This window comes from Eleutherodactylus coqui, chromosome 9 (assembly GCF_035609145.1).
Source record: "Eleutherodactylus coqui strain aEleCoq1 chromosome 9, aEleCoq1.hap1, whole genome shotgun sequence".
NCBI lineage: Eukaryota > Metazoa > Chordata > Amphibia > Anura > Eleutherodactylidae > Eleutherodactylus > Eleutherodactylus coqui.
Window position 1 is genome coordinate 50,806,956 of NC_089845.1, and position 25,172 is coordinate 50,832,127.

The following is a 25,172-nucleotide window of genomic DNA, read 5'->3' on the forward strand; positions in this document are numbered from 1 at the left end:
CAGTATGATGTAATGCTATAGCATTACGTCATACTGCCATTTGACAGGCAGTCTATCAAGCCACCCCACGGGGATGGCTTAATAGACAGTCTGCTAAGGCAGCCCTGGGGCCTTTCAGAAGGCCCCCGGCTGCCATGACACCTGCACGGCTCCCCCGATCTCACCGTGGGTACGGCCAATTGCAGCTATAGCCCGCCGGTGTCAGCTGTAATAAACAGCTGACACCCACGCTGTATGAAGAGAGGTCACCCCGCGACCTCTCTTCATACCTACCCCTGAGGCTCCAAGACGTAATGTACGACCTGGAGCGGGAAGGGGTAAACAGTTACTTCCATGCTTCAAACTTTAAATTAAGTTGGGGAACATTTTGCTATTTTGGGTACATGTAGTAATAAAATGGTTCCAACAAAGATCTTACATTAGGCACAAAGCAAACAAGATAAGTGTGAAATAGTATTGGAGTATTTTGGTCGTAGTATCAAATACAATTTTCGCACACCAGTGTTATGTGTAAAGTCCTTAGTGATGTAATGAAAGTAAATAATAATGCCAATAATGCTACATTCACTTGATGAGACTTAAAGGGGTTGTTGTGTGAAAGCGAATCACAGAACTCAGCACTTGATGAGGTCTGTGATTGGCTGCAGCAGGCTGTGACATCCCATGCATAGGCTGCTGCAGCCTGTAAACACCACATCATGCCAGGGAGCACAGCTGCTGGTGCTGGAGATGCAGGGACCCAGGAGGAGTGAGCTTGGTTATTATTTTCTGGTATGGAGAACTTGTTTTTAAAATAAAAAATGTATCTTGGACAACTTATTTAATAATATTATTAATACAAGTCATAATAACAATCAATAATGATAACAATCTTCCTGAAATTTGGGATATTTGGTGGCTTTTCTCTTGGTATTCTTGGTTTCTCCCACATGCCAAAAACATACACATACATGGCTTCCTGAGGTGAATAACAGAACAGCACAAGTCAAGTGTCATAAGCACAGGCTAACATAAATGTATGCTAAGGCATTGCTATTGCATGGTAAGGCTAGCCGGCCTAAGCCGTCATAAATCAGATACCGCTCCCTTTGCATGGAGTATTATGCACTTGGTGATCTTCCAGGGAGTTTGGCAGCACAGAGCACACGGCTTCCTTTGTTTAAGGTAAACCAGTCTTCGGTGTGAATCTTGTCTAATACCGGTTTTGGACGAGCATATTGTAACGCATCTGTAATATGGATCCGTAATACAGTTCTGTTTCAGATGACATTACAACTAGAGATGAGCGAACACGTTCGGCCCCGCCCCTTTTTCGCCCGAACACCGAACTTTGCGAACACCTCGGTGTTCGGGCGAAAAAGTTCGGGGGCCGCCGTGGCAGCGCGGGGGGGTGCGGCGGGGAGCGGGGGGGAGAGGGAGAGAGAGAGGGCTCCCCCCTGTTCCCCGCTACTGCCGCCCGCGCCGCCGCGCATCTCCCCGCCCCCCGGCGGCACCCGGACACTTACGCGCGAACACTCCAGTGTTCGCTAAAGCCGGTGTCCGGGTGCGGATGTGTCCGTTACGGACACGTTCGCTCATCTCTAATTACAACCATATGTCATCAGCATTTGCCTTTTATTTTCTACTTGGAAAATACTAGCCAATAGGAGCAACATGGAGGCCAAAACACAAACACTAGGTTTTGTGTCGTTTTCAAAAAACGGCCAAGAAAAATGTGGTCTTGTGAATTATATTAGCTCCGTATTAGGGCTCCTGCAGATGACCTTATTTGCATGCACAATACGCAGAGAATAGAACCCATTGCACATACTTCTTGCACACAGAAAAAAACGGATCTGCTCTATTTTTCTGCCTATTTGCGCACTAAGAGCCCTACAGAAGTCTATGGAAGGAGCGCAAATGCACACGCAAAACGCAGGAACAGGTGCATTTCCATGAGAAAGAGAACACATTAGGATCTCATTACACTAAATAGTCTTTTAAATCAGGGAAGGGGTGTTTTGCGCATGCATGTGAATAGGCCCTGCATGCACGAAAAGTACAATACTATGCACATGTATGATATGTGCGCGAATCAAAGTCGTGCACTGCGCAAATGCATTGCGCTGACGCATGTGCAATTGCATATACATTCACCTGAAGCCGCCCTTACAGTCTGCAAAATTAGCAGCAAATACAGAACTAAAATCCGCTCATTCAAAACAGCCTAAGGTCCCTTCACACATGTGTATGCGTATTGTGCGGACACGAGCGTATTGTTTTTGCGGAATGAACGATGAATTGGCTAAGTAGTTTACGGAGTTCCAGATGTGTTTTTTTCCTGCACAATTATGCAGTGTTTCGCGCATCTCCTAGCATATTTTGCGCAAATGTGCACAATCCCATTGACTTCTATGGGGATTTTTGGTGCGAAAATGCACAGGAAAATAAAGCATGTTGTTTTGTTTTTTTTAGTGTGACCGAAATGCACAGAAAATGGGTTGTATTCTCTGCATATTGCATGTCCAAATATGCCCGTGTGAAGCCGGCCTAATAGTCAAGGTGCTACAAAGTAATGACAGGCAGCATACAACACTAATAGCACTAATCACTCCAACAATCTCATGGTAGAGCCCATTCTCTCATTGACATTTAACGCCATTCAGTGGTGACTTTATAGAACTATTGATTGTAGTCTGGAATCGAGGAGCACAATAGAAGACAGGACATCTGGGAGAAATACTATGTGTGCTTCCGTTTTGATACAATAGTCATAACAGTGATAACAATAATGATACATTGTTTCCTTCTCATTCATGCACACACCTTCCTGTCTGTATGCTTAGACCTCTTGCTGCAGTATGAGCCGCCTCTGCTGACAAAGGCTGGATGCACAGGGAGCCACTTTGTACACTGTAGACAGAGGTAATGAGGTACCAGCATGCAGCGCCTCGCAATATAGCCACAGGTATTAAAATAAAGGAAAGTATCTTTGGTTTACCTGAGGCTAAGGATGGAGAAATGCACACAGCTGCCTCTGCTCCTCCTCCTCCTCTCCCTGTGTTGTCCCCATCAGCATCTGAGAAGTGAAGCTTTGTTACTACTACACAGTAGATTGGGCAGCTCCTGGCAGAAGTCACTATAGCAACAGACCGCCTAAGACTCTGGCACTGTGCGGCAGCTTTTACCCCCTCCTAAGTCCATTCAAAAATTCCCATTGAGTAAGTAATGGAGGTTGCAGGAGGAGCCATCATCCTGGACACAGCACTGATTGGGCTGTGTGATGATGCAAGAAGTAGGACCCAGGGGCATGGTACTGCAGCACAGCTGGTAAATGGCAACGTATGGGCTAGGTGATATATCACATCACGTGATACTCCATTATCATTCCTAACTTCAAACCAATTGTAGAAGGATAATGAATTCATAGTAAAGTTTGGCCACAATAATAAGTAAAGACACCGGAGATTTTAGTATGTGTGACAGATCTATGCTAATAAATGCAAATATCCAGACTGTCTGGAAATGGAATTGTCTGCTAGATTAGTGTACCCATATCTACAAATTTATGGCATGTATTGTACCCATTAAACAGAGCCCAAATGGTATATAATATTAAACAGTAATCAAATAGGCCGCACACTGTAGTATTGGTATATTGTTCTACGATCCCGGTTTTGTGACAGATTGCCCAGTCTGTCCTCCTTATAACTGAGTCCCCCGCTACCAGGTCTTGTGCACCTGTATTGACATTACTATATTTATATCATATTGAGCCACTTTTTAACTTATGGTTGTCTTCCTGGCGCACAAGTTCATGACATAGTTGACAGATTACTGGGATGGACTGGTGAGAACCTATTGGCACCAGTGACAAAGTTAGAGGTGGAAGATCCTTAAACATGATTTCAGGAACCTAGCCTGTAAGTTTAGGTCAAGGACCTCTGAACTGCAGGGGTGTGACTATAGGGGATACAGAGGATGTGGTTTCACTTGGTCCCAGGAGGCTTTGGGGGCACTTAAGGCCTCTTTTCTCCAAATAGGGAGCCTAGTACTATGAATAAAGCATTATAGTTGGGGGCCCTGTTACAGCTTTTGCATTGGGGACCAGGAGCTTCAAGTTACGCCTCTGCTCTGAAGTAGTGTTTTCTGAAATATTATCTGTACCACATGCCATACCAGAAAGGCAGCAGTAAATTAGGGGGGGATAACAAGTGGTTTCTGCAGAGATCCTATGTCTTGTTCCTCTGCAGTCTGCTGCAGTCTAACCTGCAACTGGATCCCCAGCCCTAGATAATTTAGGGTGCAGATGCCAGGCAGAAAGCGGAGACTTTACATCTGCAGCCTGCTAGACCCGCTCTTGCCTGTAATCTGCAGAGGCCATAATATCATCTGTTAGAGAGAGGACTTGGCAGGAAAGCAAGGCGGACTGAGAGCGGGCCCCTTTTGTATTCACAGCATTAATTTTAAGCATCCCATTTAGTCAGCATGCACACGGCGGGTTGGATTCCGCATGTGGGAGCCCGCAGCGGAATTTGACCCTGTGCACAGCCAGCATCCACGCGTACCTATATTTTCTTCCTCTTTTCTGTATTGCGGATGGTCCGCACGGCTCGCCGTCGGACATGCGCAGTACAGATTTTTTTTTAAACACATGCTTTTCCAGCAAATCCGCAATGTCAATTGTGGATGGGCTGCGAGTTGCATGGCTTCCATTGACTTCAATGGTAGTTGTCCATGTGGTATCCTCAGGAAAATGGAGCATTCTGCAATTTTTCATCCGCGAGCGGAAATCGTGATTGGTTTCCGCTCGTGTGCACGAAGAATTATTTTTGCATTGCATGCTATGGGATGTATGTGCTGCAGAATACGGAGGTGGTCTTCCTCTCCGGGTTCCACAATTTAAATTCACCCATGTGCATTCAGCCTTAGACGACCGTTTTTTGCCGTGATTTGCGGATCGCATGACAGATGCGCATCCGCAAATCGCGTGACCGGGGCCGACGATTCGCTGAAAAATCTGCAGCTGGCAGCGTTTTCGGCGAAACGGGCCAGACATGAGGAATCGCGGATCGCGCCTATCTGCGATCTGCGATGCCTTGTGTTTTATATATGCGCTCAATGGGGCAGGCGGCAGCAGCGCCGACCCCATTGAGAACATATACTACAAAGATCATTCTCCTCTGCCACAGCTGTAACAGCTGTGGCAGAGAAGAACGATGTTCGCCCATTGAATTCAATGGAGCCGGCAATACAACCGGCTCCATTGAAAGCAATGGGCTGCCGGCGAGCGCGGGATGAATTTTTGGGAAGGGCTTAAAAATATAAGCCCTTCCCTGAAAATCATCCTAAAATGTGTAAAAATAAAAAATATATATATACTCACCTTGTCCCTGCAGCCGGAGTTCAGCCGCGGCCGGCCGGCAGTTCTCCTGAACTGCTCTGTGTAGTATTCAGCAGGCGGGAATTTAAAATCCCCTCTGCTGAATGGGCTGCCTCTGATTGGTCACAGCCCTCACTAATCAGAGGCAGCTCTCACTCACCCATTCATGAACTCATGAATGGGTGAGTGAGTGCTGCCTCTGATTGGCTCAGTGCAGGGACCAGTCAGGGGCAGTTCAGGAGAACTGCTGGCCGGCCACGGCTGAACTCCGGCTGCAGGGACAAGGTGAGTACCGTATATACCGGCGTATAAGGCGACGGGGCGTATAAGAATCCAAAAATGTGTAAAAATAAAAAAATATATATATACCGTATATACCGGCGTATAAGATGACTTTTGAACCCCGAAAAATCTGCTCTGAAGTCGGGGGTCGTCTTATGCGCCGGTAATACAAAAAAAAAAAAAGTGTAAAAAAAAAAAAATTCATTACTCACCTCCCCCGGTGTTCTGTCGCGCTCCGGCAGGATGTCGCTCGCTCCTCGTCCCCGGCGCAGCATTGCTTTCTGAATGCGGGCCTTGAAATCCCCGCTTCCAGAAAGCTAATACACACGCCGGCAGCCATGACATCATTGAATGGCTGTGATTGGCTAAAACACACGTGGCTTCAGCCAATCACACTATTCAATGACATCATTGAATGGGTGTGATTGCTAACACGTGCGCCTTCAGCCAATCACAGCCATTCAATGCTGTCATGGCTGCCGGCGTGTGTATTAGCTTTCTGGAAGCGGGGATTTCAAGCCCCGCATTCAGAAAGCAATGCTGCGCTGGGGACGAGGAGCGAGCGACATCCTGCCGGAGCGCGACAGAACACCGGGGGAGGTGAGTAATGAATTTTTTTTTTTTACACTTTTTTTTTTTTTTGTATTACCGGCGCATAAGACGACCCCCGACTTCAGAGCAGATTTTTCGGGGTTCAAAAGTCATCTTATACGCCGGTATATACGGTATATATATATTTTTTTATTTTTACACATTTTTGGATGGTTTTCAGGCAAGGGCTTATATTTTTAAGCCCTTCCCGAAAATTCATGCCGCGCTCGCCGGCAGCCCATTGCTTTCAGTGGAACCTGCTGTATTGCCGGCTCCATTGAATTCAATGGGCGAACGTCGTTCTTCTCTGCCACAGCTGTTACAGCTGTGGCAGAGGAGAATGATCTTTATAGTATATGTTCTCAATGGGGTCGGCGCTGCTGCCGCCGGCCCCACTAAGCGCATATATAGAACACAAGGAATCACAGAACGCAGATAGGCGCGATCTGCGATTCGTCGTGTCCTATAATTTATCGGACATCCGCATAAAAAGCGGACATGTGACCGATCCCATTGTGAAGCAATGGTTCTATATATGCGCAGATCGCATGCGAAAAACGGTCGTCTGACCGAGGCCTCACACTGCAAATTTCAATTTTTCTTAAAGGGACCTCATACCAATTTTTATCAGTAATGATGACACTTGTTCTGTCTTAAGAATTGCAATTATTTTTGGCTTCTGTGTGACTGGAGTCTCTATTCACCAGATCTCAATTTTTTAGGTTTTCCTACCAATACTTATCTTGCATTACTGCAATCAATCAAAGGGATTTGCCCTCATTTTTATAGACTACATTACTAGTCTACTGCACAGTAGCATTATATATACCCAAGTTTTGTATTAATAGATCTGTGGTGGAAAACAAGTTATTTAGCTCCATCTAGTGGATATTTGTGGAACAACACACTTTATTCTCTCTACTAGGTGTAGTCTTCTTCTACAATAAGATATAGCTCTAGATGAACTTTTTCTCTCGCCTTCTTGCTGTTGAGGCAAGTTAATCTGTGAACTCAAACTAACAACTAGGCCTATTATAAGGTGACGGCCTAGCAAGGGCTGGCAGGTAAATTTGAATCAGGGGGCAAGCATGTAGCACAGGACCATGAGTAGTAGCCTATCCTTATAGGTGTTGTCTTTGAAATAGAAACAGAAAAAAATAAAAAGTGAAAAAACCTAAATACCTACATACCTTTAGTTATTTCTAACTGCGTGTTTTGTATAGGGAGCAATAGTTGTATGTCCTGGCACAGAAGTGGGTCCCACGCCTATTGGAGATGGGCATACCCCTATAGTGTGTTTACCTCTCCCTACATAACATAAATATGGCACCAGAGCCAAGTTCATACCAAATACAGCACCAGAATCAAGCTTGTATAAAACATGGCACCAGAACCCAGCTCATAATATAAATACAGCACAACAACCAAACGCAGCACATACATAAAGCTACAGAACCAAGCATGGTACATAAATACAGTGACAGAACCAACCCCAGTACATAAATACACCATCAGAACCAAGCTTATAACATAAATATAGAACTAAGATCAATATATAAATACAGCACCCGAACCACCTTCAGTACATAATTACAACAGCAGAACCAAGCTCTACCAAATACAGCAGCAGACCCAAGCTTGTATCAAATACAGCAACAGAACCCAGCTCATGACATAGATATAGCACCAGAACCAAACTCATATAATAAATACAAGGAAATAGACTATAATAGGGTCTGTCGGGTTTCTGTCATTGTGCCCTGCATCTTACTGGAATAGCGCTGCATGTCTGATGGCCCAGAGCCGACCCTGGGCTGGAGAAGACAGCTGGGTAGATGAAACACTTACTTTGTCACAGGTGGCTCTACCATCTTCTCCCTTCTAGGCCCGTAGGGTATTTACTTTGCACACATTTTGTCTCAATTAAAGCAGTTAATTTATCACAGTCAAGAAAGAACAAGGAAAGTCTTTTACCAGTGTGGAAGGCACAATGGTGTCATCTGGCTAATGACATAAGGCACAAGAGGGTCATCCTGCTCGTGACGCCAAAGAACAGGCCTGCGGTGGCCCAGAGCCGACCGTGGGCTGGGGAAGACAGCGGCATAGATGAAACAGTTACTTTGTCATGGGTGGCTCTACCATCTTCTCCCTTCTAAACCTGTAGGGTAGTTGACCCAGCCATCCGCAGATCCCGCACACAATGACCGTATGAAGCAAAGCTCAATACCTGTTTGTCTTCGTGACGCCAATGGCCCATTATGATGATCATGATAAATAATAAGAGTCCACAACAAAAGGAATAGATTTTCTGAAACCAGAGGCATACGGTTTCTCTTGTACTAGTTAACGATAACTTGTACAGTTCCAACACACGGTAGTTCCACAGTCATTAACAAATATAGCCAGAAAGATTTAGATTAGAATTTTCTCTCTCTCTTGTGTACACTCACTATTGCGGTGGGCAGATGAAGGAGCCATGCACTCGCCATCTCCTACACCAGTGAAACAGGGTCTGTTCCAAGCACTCTCCATAGGAAAGCCACTCCATTACAGCAGAAGTGAGCCCAGGAGAAGGCACGGGTAAGCTCCAGATCTCCTGCCTCCTCCCATGGCTTCCAGTGGCCATCGCACCGCCTCACTAATTCCTGAGCAGCTCAGACTTCTCACTCCTTCCTACAACTCCAGACTTCAACTCTCTTCACTAGGCACTTAGATCCCCACCAACACCTGACTCGCTCCACATCACGCACACAAACAGAGGTTGAAAGGGCAATACACAAAACTAGACCAACCAGATACAAAAACCAGACACTAACTCCTATGTGACCTGTCTGAGTAAATACAGATAACAGTATACAAAGGGATTTGCATAACATAGGGACTCATACACTCACAAACTCTGGTCTTATATGGTGTCATGGAGGACATTGATGTTAAAATAAAAAAAAGTTACAAAAAAAAGTTTAAAAAAAACAAACAAAAAACCCCACAATAAAATAAATATATAAAAAAGAAAACAACCCTCCACCGATGCCAACCTAATCTGTCGCCATATCCGCCCTGTAATCCGGGATCATATAAATTATGCATCGGTACATCTGAAACTAAATAGTGAATGCATTCCTGTACTTTAGGTTAACACAAATATAATAATTTTCAAAATAAAGATCTATAAATGAAAAAAAGATTTTTATTTTTGTTTTTGTACACCTAACCTCTAATACAATAAAGGAACTGAAAAAAAAAAATTATTGCAAACAAAGGTATTAAAAATCGCCTTATATGTGATGAAAAAGACAAAAAGCAGCATAAAAAATTTTGGTAGCTGAAGAAAAAAAAATAGAATAGTAAAACCACCACATGGGTAAAATCACTAAAAAGTGTCGGGTCTTTTAGGACTGAAACACCCTGGTCTCTAAGGAGTTAATTAACACTACCATACAGTATGGTAATAATAATAATAATAATAAAAAGGGGCTTTACTAGATTAGATATGAAAAACACGTACAATAAACATGAAGTAAATAGAGGGCAAAGAAGAAGGACGGTCTAGTGAGAACTGGTGATTAGGTGTGGGGGAAAGGGGGTATCAGGAGATTAGAATTGTAGATACGTATTCTCCCATACAGTGGAGTAATAATATTGCTATTCAGACCCACACATACAAAATAATAGGACATATATAGTGCCCAGAGAGTTCCATATAGTGACCGCATAAATAGCAAAATCTAAAGTGTGCAATTAATTTCCCAAAGGCTAGTTTTTGTGTTTTGTGTTATAACTAGAGATGAGCGAACGTACTCGTCCGAGCTTGATACTCGTTCGAGTATTAGCGTGTTCGAGATGCTCGTTACTAGAGGCGAGCACCACGCGATGTTCGAGTTACTTTCACTTTCATCTCTGAGACATTTGCGCGCTTTTCTAGCCAATAGAAAGACATGGAAGGCATTACAACTTCCTCCTGTGATGTTCCAGCCCTATACCACCCCCCTGCAGTGAGTGGCTGGGGAGATCAGGTGTCACCCGAGTATATAAATCGGCCCCTCCCGCAGCTCGCCTCAGATGCATTCTGACAGAGATCAGGGAAAGTGCTGCTGATGCTGCTGCTATAGGGAGAGTGTTAGGTGTAATATTAGGCTTCAAGAACCCCAACGGTCCTTCTTAGGGCCACATCTGACCGTGTGCAGTACTGTTGAGGCTGCTTTTAGCAGTGTTGCAGAATTTTTATTTTTTTTGTATATCGGGCATGCAGAGCATTGCGCCCTCAGTCTGCAGTCATTGTACAGAGTATAGGGCAAGTACTGGTGAGGCAGGGAAAGAGATATACAGGCTATATAGGCAGTGGGCTATTTCAAAAAAATTGGGGAAAAATAATATATTTGGGCTGCCTGTGACCGTCTTCAGTTTACTGCGTGTCTGCTGGGGGTAGTAGTCCTAATTAATACGCAGCTAAGCGTTACAGCAGGCTTGCGCAAAATTGTTTCCTGGCTCTGCTGTCTCCGTTACATCACCGTCGTCATCCCGCCAGAGGGAAACAGTATACATAATATTATACGCTGCCTACAGTATCTGTCTGCTGGGGGTAGTAGTCCTAATTAATACGCAGCTAAGCGTTACAGCAGGCTTGTGCAAAATTGTTTCGTGGCTCTGCTGTCTCCATTACATCACCGCCGTCATCCCGCCAGAGGGAAACAGAAGACATAATATTATACGCTGCCTACAGTATCTGTCTGCTGTATCAGCTCAGCATTTAAAAAAATAGAAGCAAATTACTTAAGGCCTACTACTGGCCTTTGGCCACTTGACTGCTTCTGCGCTGTGAATTCCACTAGCTCAGTCATACGCACCTACGTCTCAGTGCAGGCGTGCGCAAAATTGTTTCCTGGCTCTGCTGTCTTCGTTACATCACCGCCGTCATCGCGCCAGAGGGAAACAGTATACATAATATTATACGCTGCCTACAGTATCTGTCTGCTGGGGGTAGTAGTCCTAATTAATACGCAGCTAAGCGTTACAGCAGGCTTGCGCAAAATTGTTTCCTGGCTCTGCTGTCTCCGTTACATCACCGCCGTCATCCCGCCAGAGGGAAACAGTATACATAATATTATACGCTGCCTACAGTATCTGTCTGCTGTATCAGCTCAGCATTTAAAAAAATAGAAGCAAAACACCTAAGGCCTACTACTGGCCTTTGGCCACTTGACTGCTTCTGCGCTGTGAATTCCACTAGCTCAGTCATACGCACCTACGTCTCACTACATTCTCGGGCCCCTGCCCAGAATGGGCAGCAATGGTTCCTCTCCTACCGGAGGAGTTTGTCGTAACCGATGCCCAAGCTTTGGAAAGTTCCCGGGGTCCAGGGGATGAGGCTGGGGACTTCCGGCAACTGTCTCAAGAGCTTTCAGTGGGTGAGGAGGACGATGACGATGAGACACAGTTGTCTATCACTCAGGTAGTAGTAATTGCAGTAAGTCCGAGGGAGGAGCGCACAGAGGATTCGGAGGAAGAGCAGCTGGACGATGAGGTGACTGACCCCACCTAGTTTGCTAAGCCTACTGAGGACAGGTCTTCAGAGGGGGAGGCAAGTGCAGCAGCAGGGCAGGTTGGAAGAGGCAGTGCGGTGGCCAGGGGTAGAGGCAGGGCCAGACCGAATAATCCACCAACTGTTTCCCAAAGCGCCCCCTCGCGCCATGCCACCCTGCAGAGGCCGAGGTGCTCAAAGGTCTGGCAGTTTTTCACTGAGAGTGCAGACGAACTGTGGTGTGCAAGGTTTGTCGCGCCAAGATCAGCCGTAGAGCCACCACCACCAGCCTCACCACCACCAACATGCGCAGACATATGATGGCCAAGCACCCCACAAGGTGGGACGAAGGCCGTTTACCGCCTCCAGTTTGCACCACTGCCTCTCCCCCTGTGCCCCAACCTGCCACTGAGATCCAACCCCCCTCTCAGGACACAGGCACTACCGTCTCCCGGCCTGCACCCACACCCTCACCTCCGCTGTCCTCGGCCACATCCAGCAATGTCTCTCAGCGCACCGTCCAGCCGTCACTAGCGCAAGTGTTGGAGCGCAAGCGCAAGTACGCAGCCACGCACCCGCACGCTCAAGCGTTAAACGTGCACATAGCCAAATTGATCAGCCTGGAGATGCTGCCGTATAGGCTTGTGGAAACTGAGGCTTTCAAAAACATGATGGCGGCGGCGGCCCCGCGCTACTCAGTTCCCAGTCGCCACTACTTTTCCCGATGTGCCGTCCCAGCCCTGGTCCACTTAACAACGAACACGTGGACAACCACAGGCGGGCAGGGCCACTATATCTCCCTGACGACACATTGGGTGAATTTAGTGGAGGCTGGAACCGAGTCAGAGCCTGGGACCGCTCACGTCCTACCCACCCCCAGAATTGCGGGCCCCAGCTCAGTGGTGGTATCTGCGGCGGTGTATGCTTCCTCCACTAAACCACCCTCCTCTTCCTCCTCCTCCGCAACCTCTGTCTCGCAATCAAGATGTGTCAGCAGCAGCACGTCGCCAGCAGTCGGTGTCGCGCGGCGTGGCAGCACAGCGGTGGCCAAGCGTCAGCACGCCGTGCTGAAACTAATCAGCTTAGGAGAGAAGAGGCACACGGCCCACGAACTGCTGCAGGGTCAGACAGAGCAGACCGACCGCTGGCTTTCGCCGCTGAGCCTCCAACCGGGCATGGTCATGTGTGACAACAGCCGTAACCTGGTGGCGGCTCTGCAGCTCGGCAGCCTCACGCACGTGCCATGCCTGGCCCACGTCTTTAAGTTGGTGGTTCAGCGGTTTCTGAAAAGCTACCCACGCTTGTCAGACCTGCTCGGAAAGGTGCGCCGGCTCAGCGCACATTTCCGAAAGTCCAACACGGACGCTGCCACCCTGCAACATCGGTTTAATCTGCCAGTGCACCGACTGCTGTGCGACGTGCCCACACGGTGGAACTCTACGCTGCACATGTTGGCCAGGCTCTATGAGCAGCGTAGAGCTATAGTGGAATACCAACTCCAACATGGGCGGCGTAGTGGGAGTCAGCCTCCTCAATTCTTTACAGAAGAGTGGGACTGGTTGGCAGACATCTGCCAGGTCGTTGGAAACTTTGAGGAGTCTACCCAGATGGTGAGCAGCGATGCTGCAATCATTAGCGTCACCATTCCTCTGCTATGCCTCTCAAGAAGTTCCCTGAAAAGCATAAAGGCAGACGCTTTGCGCTCGGAAACGGAGGCGGGGGAAGACAGTATGTCGCTGGATAGTCAGAGCACCCTCATGTCTATATCTCAGCACGTTGAGGAGGAGGAGGGGGAGGAGCATGAGGAGGAGGGGGAAGAAACAGCTTGGCCCACTGCTGAGGGTACCCATGCTGCTTGCCTGTCATCTTTTCAGCGTGTATGGCCAGAGGAGGAGGAGGAGGAGGAGGATCCTGAAAGTGATCTTCCTAGTGAGGACAGCCATGTGTTGCGTACAGGTACCCTGGCACACATGGCTGACTTCATGTTAGGATGCCTTTCTCGTGACCCTCGCGTTACATGCATTCTGGCCACTACGGATTACTGGGTGTACACACTGCTCGACCCACGGTATAAGGAGAATCTTTCCACTCTCATACCCGAAGAGGAAAGGGGTTCGAGAGTGATGCTATACCACAGAACCCTGGCGGACAAACTGATGGTAAAATTCCCATCCGACAGCGCTAGTGGCAGAAGGCGCAGTTCCGAGGGCCAGGTAGCAGGGGAGGCGCGGAGATCAGGCAGCCTGTACAGCACAGGCAGGGGAACACTATCCAAGGCCTTTGACAGCTTTATGGCTCCCCAGCAAGACTGTGTCACCGCTCCCCAGTCAAGGCTGAGTCGGCGGGTGCACTGTAAAAGGATGGTGAGGGAGTGCGTAGCCGATCGCACGACCGTCCTCCGTGACACCTCTGCCCCCTACAACTACTGGGTGTCGAAGCTGGACACGTGGCCTGAACTCGCGCTGTATGCCCTGGAGGTGCTTGCTTGTCCTGCGGCTAGCGTCTTGTCAGAGAGGGTGTTTAGTGTGGCTGGGGGAATCATCACGGATAAGCGTACCCACCTGTCAACCGACAGTGCCGACAGGCTTACAATCATAAAGATGAACAAAGCCTGGATTTCCCCAGAGTTCTCTTCTCCACCAGCGGACAGCAGCGATACCTAAACAATACGTAGGCTGCACCCGCGGATGGAAGCATCGTTCTCTATCACCATAAAAAATGGGGACCTTTTAGCTTCATCAATCTGTGTATTATATTCATCCTCCTCCTCCTGCTCCTCCTCCTGAAACCTCACGTAATCACGCCGAACGGGCAATTTTTCTTAGGCCCACAAGGCTCAGTCATATTACTTTTGTAAACAATGTTTATACGTTTCAATTCTCATTAAAGCGTTGAAACTTGCACCTGAACCAATTTATTTTAACTGGGCTGCCTACAGGCCTAGTTACAAATTAAGCCACGTTCACCTGCCCTCTTGGTTGGGCATGGGCAATTTTTTCTGAGGTACATTTGTACTGTTGGTACACCAATTTTTTTGGGCCCTCGCCTACATTGTAATCCTAGTAATTTTTAGCCCACCTGCATTAAAGCTGACGTTACCTCAGCTGTGCTGGGCACTGCAATGGGATATATTTATGTACCGCCGGTGGCTTCCTGGGACCCACCCATGCTGTCGGTCCACACGGAGTTGTAACTGCATGTGTCCACTTCTAAAGAACCCCAGTCTGACTGGGGCATGCAGTGTGGGCCGAAGCCCACCTGCATTAAAGCTGACGTTACCTCAGCTGTGCTGGGCACTGCAATGGGATATATTTATGTACAGCCGGTGGCTTCCTGGGACCCACCCATGCTGTCGGTCCACACGGAGTTGTAACTACATGTGTCCACTTCTAAAGAACCCCAGTCTGACTGGGGCATACAGTGTGGGCCGAACCCCACCTGCATTAAAGTTGACGTTACCTCAGCTGTGCTGGGCACTGCAATGGGATACATTTATGTACAGCCGGTGGGTTCCAGGGAGCCACCCATGCTGTAGGTGCACACTGAATTCCCATTGCGGAGTTGTACCTGCCTGTGATTAATTATAAAAAACCCCGGTCTGACTGGGGCATGCAGACACCTTGACAGAATGAATAGTGTGTGGCACATAGGTTCCCCATTGCTATGCCCACGTGTGCAGCTCCTGATGGAGGTGGCACAGGATTATATTTCTCATTGCTTCTGTACAGCATTGTGGGCTATCGGCCCGCCCCTTTTAAAGAGGGTCGCTGCCTAGCCGTGCCAACCCTCTGCAGTGTGTGCCTGCGGTTCCTCCTGATGGCAGACGCACCTATAAATAGACATGAGGGTGGTGTGGCATGAGGGCAGCTGAAGGCTGTGCAGGGACACTTTGGTGTGCGCTGTGGACACTGGGTCGTGTGGGGGGGTTGGGCAGCATGTAACCCAGGAGAAGTGGCAGCGGAGTGTCATGCAGGCAGTGATTGTGCTTTGTTGGAGGTAGTGTGGTGCTTAGCTAAGGTATGCCTTGCTAATGAGGGTTTTTCAGAAGTAAAAATTGTTGGGGGGGGGGGGCACTCTTGCCACTATTGTGGCTTAATAGTGGGACCTGGAAACTTGAGATGCAGCCCAACATGTAGCCCCTCGCCTGCCCTATCCGTTTCTGTGTCGTTCCCATCACTTTCTTGAATTGCCCAGATTTTCACAAATGAAAACCTTAGCGAGCATCGGCGATATACAAAAATGCTCTGGTCGCCCATTGACTTCAATGGGGTTCGTTACTCAAAACGAACCCTCGAGCATCGCGAAAATTTCGTCTCGAGTAATGAGCACCCGAGCATTTTGGTGTTCGCTCATCTCGAGTTATAACTGAATTCTATTAATTATATCATGATTTATCACTATATCGTGTTCAGAATGCTTATATATCTAGCAGAGTTTTGGGTGTAAGTCAAAGACTACTGCAAGGGCCTGCATGAGAACTGGACTTGTCTCACAATGACCCATTTTTAACAGTTTTAAATATACTGATCAGGAGTGTAGGTGAAGGCTCATGGGCCCGGGTGCAAAAGTTTATCTTGGGGCCCCCAACTTCTCTTAGCCCCTTAATGAAAAGGCATATTATGATGCCCCTGGGCCCCAATGCAAAACCTGTAACAGGGCCCCCCAACTATAATGCTTTATTCATAGTACTAGGCTCCCTATATGGAGAGGAGAGGCCTTATGGGCCCGCTAAGGATCCTGGGTCTGGGTGCAACCGCATCCCCTGCATCTCCTATAGTTACGCCAGTGACAATAATCATGCATAACATTAAGGCCGCCTGCAGATGGCCGGGTCGGATCCCGCTGTGAGAATTCTTGCGGTTCACCTTCTTGCTCGTCTTCTCCTCTCTGTGATATGCCGGCTGCTGCCCAGCCGGCGCATGCGCAGAGCGGAGCCGGCGCGTCAGTAGTGACATTTCTGAGCTGGCCTCTGCGAGACCCGCACAGAAATAGAGCATGCCGCGATTTGTTTTCACATGAACAAATCGTGGCCGTCTGCATAGGATTGCGTTTTGCAATGCAATCCTATGGCAGCGGGCACGGGTGGAACTTCTGCGGGAAATCCCGTCGCGGAATTTCCGCCCATGTGCAAGGGGCCTAAAGCTACCTAATATATTGTATTTCCCCCTTGTGCCACAAACAGATCTCTGAGCCATCAAGATACGGACCTCCACAAGATCGTGGATGTGTTCTGGCACTCAGATATTAGCAGCAGATCCTTTAATCCCTGTAAATTGGGAGGTCTCCATAGATTGCACCACACAGGTGCTTAAGGTCTGCAGAATTTGGAGACCAAGTTAATCCCTTGATTCTTCATACCAATTCCAGAACTATTTTTTACAGTGTGGCAGAGAACGATATCCTGCTGAAAGTGCCACAGTGTTACGGCACTCTGCCCCCCGAGCGCCAGGTGGGGTGCCCTGAACTTCCCGCACCCCACTGTCCCTGCCTACTTGCCTCGGCCCTGGCTAACCCCAGGCGGACAACTGGGCGGCGGTCCCTGCTCTGGCTAGGGACCTGGCGACTACCTAGATGGAACTACTAACGGGGGACAGAGTGCCAACAGAAGAGGCAGGTGGAACAGACCAACAGAACTTACAAGGCAGAGTAAGGCTGGAGATGGAGCTCACAGGCAAACTGAAAGGACACTGACTAGCAACTAGAGCAGACTGAGACAGACAGACCACCATCACCGAAGGGACAAAAGGTTTCAATAGCGACTTATGGAATACCCTGTGAACCCTCCATGTGGCTGGCAACCCCAGCTCGTAGGCGAGTGGGTTCACCACACGTGTGATGGCAAACGGCCCCACGTAACGTGGCGCCAGCTTCAAGGACGGGTCCCGCAATTTGAGATTTTTAGAAGACAGGTATACCTTCTGTCCCACCCTGTAAGGTTCAGACACAGACAGACTCTTCCCACTACGCAATTGCATACGGGGCCCCGCTGCCTCCAAGTTTCTCTGTACCTCTTTCCATACTCCCCGAAGCGTATCTGTGGCGACATCAGCTGCAGGACAGACCGACGGAGTAGGGATTGCTGTAAGGAAGCGAGGATGCTGACCATATACACAAAAAAATGGAGACACCCCAGTGGAAGAACAAAGGCGGTTGTTTAGTGCAAACTCTGCCAACGGCAGGAACTCTGCCCACTGATGAGCCTTTTTGCCAGCAAACAACCGTAAATATTGCACTAAATCTTGGTTCTTCCGCTCAGTCTGACCATTAGTCTGCGGGTGGAACTCTGAAGAGAAGGAAAGCGACGTTCCCAGGTTTCTGCAGAAGGCACGCCAAAACTGCGACACAAACTGAACCCCACGATCAGATACAATATTTTGGGGAACCTCATGTAGGCGAATTATTTCCTTTACAAAAATCGTGGCGAATTCTTTTGCCGAGGGTAGCTTTTTTAACGCCACAAGATGTGCCATCTTTGAGAACTGGTCGACCACCACTAAGATAGTGGTGCACTTCTGGTAGGTCAGTGATGAAATCTACTGATAAGTGCGACCATGGACTGGAAGGAACCGGTAGCGGTCTCAGAGGACCCTCCGGAGGACGCCGCCGACTCTTATTGCGAGCACAGACCGAGCAATCCCTCACAAAGTTGCGGATCTCCTGAGACACGCCTGGCCACCAGAAGTGTCTGGAACAAAGCTCCAGGGTTCCCTGGAACCCTGGATGCCCGGCAAGAACCGACGAGAGACTCATCCATGACTCTAGGGCGTAGGGTCTCTGGCACAAACCATCTGCCCTCCGGCACCCCTGAAGGAGCGTCCTGCTGAGCATCCTGTAGTTGAGGGACGAAGTTAGACTCTACAGCTGCCACCACCACGCCGGGGGCTAAGATATTCTCGGGAGTCATGGTCTCACTATCCGGTACCCCGAAATTCCGTGACAGGGCGTCCGCCTTCACGTTCTTCTCTCCTGGGATATATGTCACGACGAAATTAAACCTGGCGAAGAACAACGCCCACCTGGCTTGACGAGCTGTGAGTCTTTTCGCATTGGCGAGATATACCAGATTCTTGTGATCAGTATATACGGTAATTGGGTGTCTAGCACCCTCAAGATGGTGTCGCCACTCTTCCAGAGCCCATTTGATAGCCAATAATTCACGGTTACCCACGTCGTAGTGTGCTGAATTAAACTTCCGCGAAAAGAACGCACATGTGCTATACCCAGACCTCCCACTGACTTCCTGCGACAATACTGCTCCTGTCCCCACTTCAGACGCATCTACCTCAATAAAAAAGGGTAGTTGTGCGTCCGGCTGTATTAGCACCGGGGCAGTCGTGAATGCCCTTTTTAGGTGGCTAAAGGCCTCAAGGGCTGCAGGCGACGACTTACCCAAGTCGGCTCCCTTCCTAGTCAGGTCGGTCAGAGGTTGAGCAATAACTGAGTAATTCCTAATGAATTTGCGGTAAAAATTTGCAAAACCTAAGAACCGCTGGAGAGCCTTGAGGTTGTCTGGTCTGACCCATTGGGAGATTGCAGCTACTTTATCAGACTCCATCTGAATCTCCGTGGGTGAGATTACATAACCAAGGAAGGATACTTGTTTAGAACCAAATGTACATTTCTCTAACTTGACAAAAAGTTGATACTCGCGCAAATGGGTCAGGACCAACCTCAGGTGCCCCACATGTGAGTCCCAGTCAGGTGAGTACACCAGAATGTCGTCAAGATAGATGACCAGAAATACCCCCAGGAAGTCGTGGAAGACCGCGTTCATAAAACCCTGAAACACAGCGGGGGCGTTGCAAAGTCCAAAAGGCATGACCAGACATTCAAAATGTCCTAACGGGGTGTTAAACGCCATCTTCCATTCATCTCCCTCTCTAATGCGAATTAAATTGTAAGCCTCCCGCAAGTCCAGTTTGGAGAACCAGTGGGCCCCTACCACCTGATTCAACAAGTCAGGAATTAGGGGCAAGGAGCACTGGTTCTTCACGGTGATTTTATTCAAGGCCCGATAATCCACACAAGGCCTTAGTGTCCCGTCCTTCTTCTCTACAAAGAAGAGGCCTGCCCCGGCAGGGGACCTGGATGGCCGGATATGTCGGTTGGCCAGAGCCTCCGAGACATAGGACTTGAGGGCTTCATGCTCACGGCCTGACAAATTGAAAATGGCTCCCTTAGGGATGGGACTGTCGGGAATCAGATCAATACCACAGTCCCACTCCCTATGAGGAGGCAGAGCCTTAGACAGTTTTTTGGAGAATACATCCTGAAAGTCTGACAAATACTCCGGAATGAGCACCATATCTGCGGAGCACACAGCTATGGTAGACAGGTGATTATGACAGGATGATCCCCAATGAGTCAATTCCCGGGTGGACCAATCAAATTGGGGATTGTGCAGTGCCAACCAGGGCATACCAAGCACCACATCAACCGACATTTTTTCCATGACCAGGAAAGACAGTTCTTCCGAGTGGAGGATCCCCACCGTAAACTGTAATCTTGGGGTCCTCCATCGTACCAGGCCTGTAGAGAGAGTGGTAGCATCAATACTGGTAAAATGAATTGGCGTCTTCAGCGCCACAAATTCCGCCATCAGAGAACGGACAAAACACAGACTTATCAAGTTAGCGGCTGCTCCGGAATCAATAAACGCCTGCCCTGATCGGAAAAAATCCCGGAATCTAACATGACACGGTACCAAAAGTTTAGGAAGTACCTGAAGTCCTAGGCGATCCTCCCTACAATCGCCTAGGACTCGAAGTTTTCCGCCGGTGCTGGCTGCGAGCGTTGAGACCTCAGTGGGCAGGTTATCACCCGATGTCCAGCTTTCCCGCAGTAGAGGCAGAGACGATGCAACAAAAGGATCCGGCTTCGCTCTTTGGGGTCCAGCGGATCCACCTCCATCGGCTCGGGCACAGAGACTGGTAAGGAGGAAGAGGGACCAGGGCAACCGATCTCCCTGACTCTACGGGTCTGCCTGTCCTGCTTCCTAGACCTGAGCCTCCTATCTGCCTTCACCGCTAGCTCCATAGCCTCCTTTAAGGACCCGGGAACAGGATGGGAAATTAACAGGTCTTTAACTGCGTCCGAGAGGCCCTGCAGAAAAACGTCTTTCAGAGCGCTATCGTTCCACGTCGTATCCCCCGCATAGTGTCTGAAGTTGTAGCAATAATCCTCCACACAAGACGACCCCTGCCGCAGCGCCAACAACCGTGAAACCGCCAGCCCCGCTCAGTCCGGTTCATCGAAGATACCCCCGAGTTCCTGGAAAAAGGAGTCCGCGGACTGCAGGCAGGAGGAACCCTCGGGGATGGAAAAAGCCCAGGTCTGGGCAGAGCCCCGCAGCAGGGACATTATCAGTCCGACCCTCTGAGCCTCCGACCCGGACGAACGGGGACGCATCCGAAAAAACAGGCGACACGCCTGTCGGAAAACGAAAAACTTGTTCCTCTCCCCAGAAAACACCTCTGGAAGAGGGCACTTGGGTTCTGGGCTGGTTGAGGCGTCCGGCCCCTGCGACACCCCCCCGCTGCTCCTGGGCCACCATGCGGGCGGATAAATCCTGGATCACAGGCACCAGGGCCTGCAGCTGGTTCGTGAGGGAACTGATCGCCTCCATGACAAAACAGTTTTTAAGGGCCAGTTATTATGTTACGGCACTCTGCCCCCCGAGCGCCAGGTGGGGTGCCCTGAACTTCCCGCACCCCACTGTCCCTGGCTACTTGCCTCGGCCCTGGCTAACCCCAGGCGGACAACTGGGCGGCGGTCCCTGCTCTGGCTAGGGACCTGGCGACTACCTAGATGGAACTACTAATGGGGGACAGAGTGCCGACAGAAGAGGCAGGTGGAACAGACCAACAGAACCTACAAAGCAGAGTAAGGCTGGAGATGGAGCTCACAGGCAAAGTGAAAGGACACTGACTAGCAACTAGAGCAGACTGAGCCAGACCTGACTAGAGGCTAACAGAACCAATAACTGGCAGTGAGCTCAGGTCACTGCCAGCCTTTTAACTTAAAGACTCCGCCCAGGGGCGGAGAGTGGGAGGAGCCGACTCTCCCACTGTTGCATATGGAAAGTGGAAGAGATCGGGCGGCACCCTACGGGCGGACACGCCCACACCGCTGCACGCTGGCTGCTCCACGCCGCCGGGAGAGCCCCGACAGCCGAGCTCCGGGACGCCGGAGCCGACATCGGAGCGGCGCGCGCCGGCCGCAGGACCCAGCGCCGCCCTGCATGGTAACACACAGCCATTAGGGAACACCGCCGCCATGAAGGGGTGTACTTGGCCTGTAACAATGTAGGTAGTTTGTACGTGTCAAAATAATATCTACATGAATGTCAAGACCCAAAGTTTCCTAGCAGAACATTGCGCAGAGTATCACACTGCTTCTGCTGGCTTATCTTCTTCACAGGGGCCATTGTTCCTGGGTTATCGTTAATCTGTCAGTGGGTTTAACCCATCAATGCCACAGGGCGTATATTTACATCCTGGCAGGGTGGTCGTTAACACAACAGGACGTAAACCTACGTCCTATGGATGGCACAGGTGCAGCGGGAGCTGGCTATAACTGTAAGCTGGCCTCCCATTGAACAGTGAGGATCGATGAGAACACTGATCCTTGCTGTTAACCCCTTTCATGCTGCGATCCATGTGCATTGCAACATGTAAAGTGTTCACAGATGTAGCGCATTCCCTCTGTGACGTCGTCAGCCCTCCACGATGTATTCACTGGTGTCTGAGCCTGCCATGGCCTGTGATCGCTGCAGTGCCTTATCATAACGATTAGAGCTTTTAGAATATATTGTAAGATTGCCCTAGGAATACTCCGGGTTATATAAACACAATTCTAATTACCAAAGGCAAAAAGTACCCAAAGGTAATATCCCCTAAAATATACATGCTTTATTGTTCAAAAATAGACAAGAATAACATCAAAATATATTCTAAAATAAAGGGGTAAATGGTGGTAGCAATATGTTATCAATCAGCATCATGTGTGTAATTGTGCATATACACTTAGGGTGCATTCAGACGACCGTATATCGGCTGGGTTTTCACGCCCAGCCGATATACGGCGTCTCTCTCTGCAGGGGGAGGAGGCTGGCAGAGCCGGAAGCAGTGCTCTGAGCTCCCGCCCCCTCTCTGCCTCCTCTCCACCCCCTTGCAGTATTATCAATGAGGAGAGGCGGGACAGGGGCGGAGCTAATTCCCGAAACTTAGCCCCGTCCCGCCCCCTCTCATTGCAAATAGGGCAGAGGGTCGGAGAAGGGGTGGAGAGGAGGCAGAGAGGGGGAGGGAGCTCAGAGCACTGCTCCCAGCTCTTCCAGCCTCCTCCTCCTGCAGAGAGAGACGCCGTATATTGGCCGTCGTGAATACCCGGTCGATATACAGTCGTCTGAATGCGCCCGTAGGGTGGCTTCACACAAGCGTGTTTTTGTGCGTATATAGGTGCGTACATACGTGCGCGCCCATGTACATGCAAAAACACGCGTGAATGCCAGTCCGTGCATTGCCTTCAATGGAGCCGCGGCTGCTGCCAGCGGCTCCATTGAAGGCAATGGTCTACCGGCACCCCTGAATTGTTTTTCAGGGAAAAGCTTTACATATAAGCCCTTCCCTAAAAAACAAAAATTTTAGTGTAAAAAAAAAATGCAGGCATTTTCTTCTATGGAGCCGCTGCTGTTGCTGGCAGCTCCATTGAAGACAATGGTCTGCCAGAACCCCTGAATTGTTTTTCAGGGAAGGGCTTTACATATAAGCTCTTCCCTGAAAAACAAAAATGAATTCATGAATGGGTGTGTGCTGCCTCTGATTGGCTGAGCACAGGGACCATTCAGAGGCAGCTCTCAGCTGTCATTCAATAGCTGAGAGCTGCCTCTGATTGGTCACAGTGCTCAGCAATCAGAGGCAGCCTGTTCAGCAGGCAGGGATTTTAAATCCCCGCCTGCTGAATACTCCTCAGAGCAGTGCAGGAGAAGAGCCAGCTGGACGCCGCTGAGCCCCAGCAGCTGAAGAAGGTGAGTCTGTTTTTTTTATTTTTATCACCTTTTTTCATGTTTTTCTTATATTTAAAGCCCTTCCCTGCAAAAGAATTACAGGATGCTGGCAGCTGGATCCCCCACAGCAGCTGTGGTAGGGAATTCATTATTCCCCGCAGGAATGAAGAATTCCTTTGCTGCATCTGTCACAGATGTGGCAGGTGCAGCAGGGAATTCTTTTTCCTCATGGGGATGAAGGAAACATCGCCGCATGTGGCAGATGTGTTCTTCATCCCTGCAGGGACACGGCAGCGGCGGAAGGTAAGTATTTTTTTCATTTTTTTTTTTTAACACTAAAATTTTTGTTTTTCAGGGAAGATCTTATATGTAAAGCTCTTCCCTGAAAAACAATTCAGGGGTGCCGACAGACCATTGTCTCCCCCGTTTTTTGCGCACTTTCCCTTTATATAAAAAATTTTTAAAAAGAAGATATTTGTTATTATCGTATCCGTAGTCACCTGTTAAATAAATTGAAAACACTATTCATCCTGCACTCTCTCCCCCAAAAATCGTTGCATTCTTATGGCCAAAATATTGTGTCCTTAATGGGTTAATTAATGTTATGATTGTTTGGTGCATAGTTTGTAGAAAACAAAAACATTGCAAGAAGCGGCCACCGTTTGTGATACTTTCCATTAAGCAGCCGGTAGGAAAGTCCCCGAAAATATCTATGTGTTCATCAGAAGTCAAACACATGCAGAGAGTACAAGCGCACAGTTCTCCTTTCTTTTTCTCTCGTCTTGAGACTCACGAAGGGATTTCCCCTCCTACTCATCTCATGACGACATAGGAAATCCCAGCCTTCGAGTTGTAAAGAGGTTTGACAGTGCTAAACTTTTACATACAGGCTAGAGCAGGCAAGATGATCACACAACGGTACCTGGCGTGTCTGTTGGTTGGAAACTGTAAGTACATATTAAAATACATTGTATGGTCATGATCACGCTAAGAGTCTTTGGAATGACGAGCGTCTTCTTTCCCAGTCTTCTACCTTCTCCGTGCCATGGAGATCCAGGTGAACCAGTCTGGACTGAAACTAGTGTGCTCCGACAATCTTCTGCTCCTCTGCTCATCTAGTGTGACTGCGGACTGTATAGACACATCACTGTGCAAGATGGAGGAACAGAGACAGGTAAAGTTATTAGACCTAAGCTAAGAGCAATGCAGCACAATATATCTGCAAGTACTAGCCCAAGAACATGATGTAAGGTAAATAGTTGTATCATTACACAGTGTAGGGCACGCTCACACTGTCACAAATGGTTCACAGATCCAAAAAACGTATTTATAAAAATATGTAATTTAAGCATACATTTATGGTTTATCACATGCGTGATATACACTTATGTTCTAAAATTGTATTCGTGATA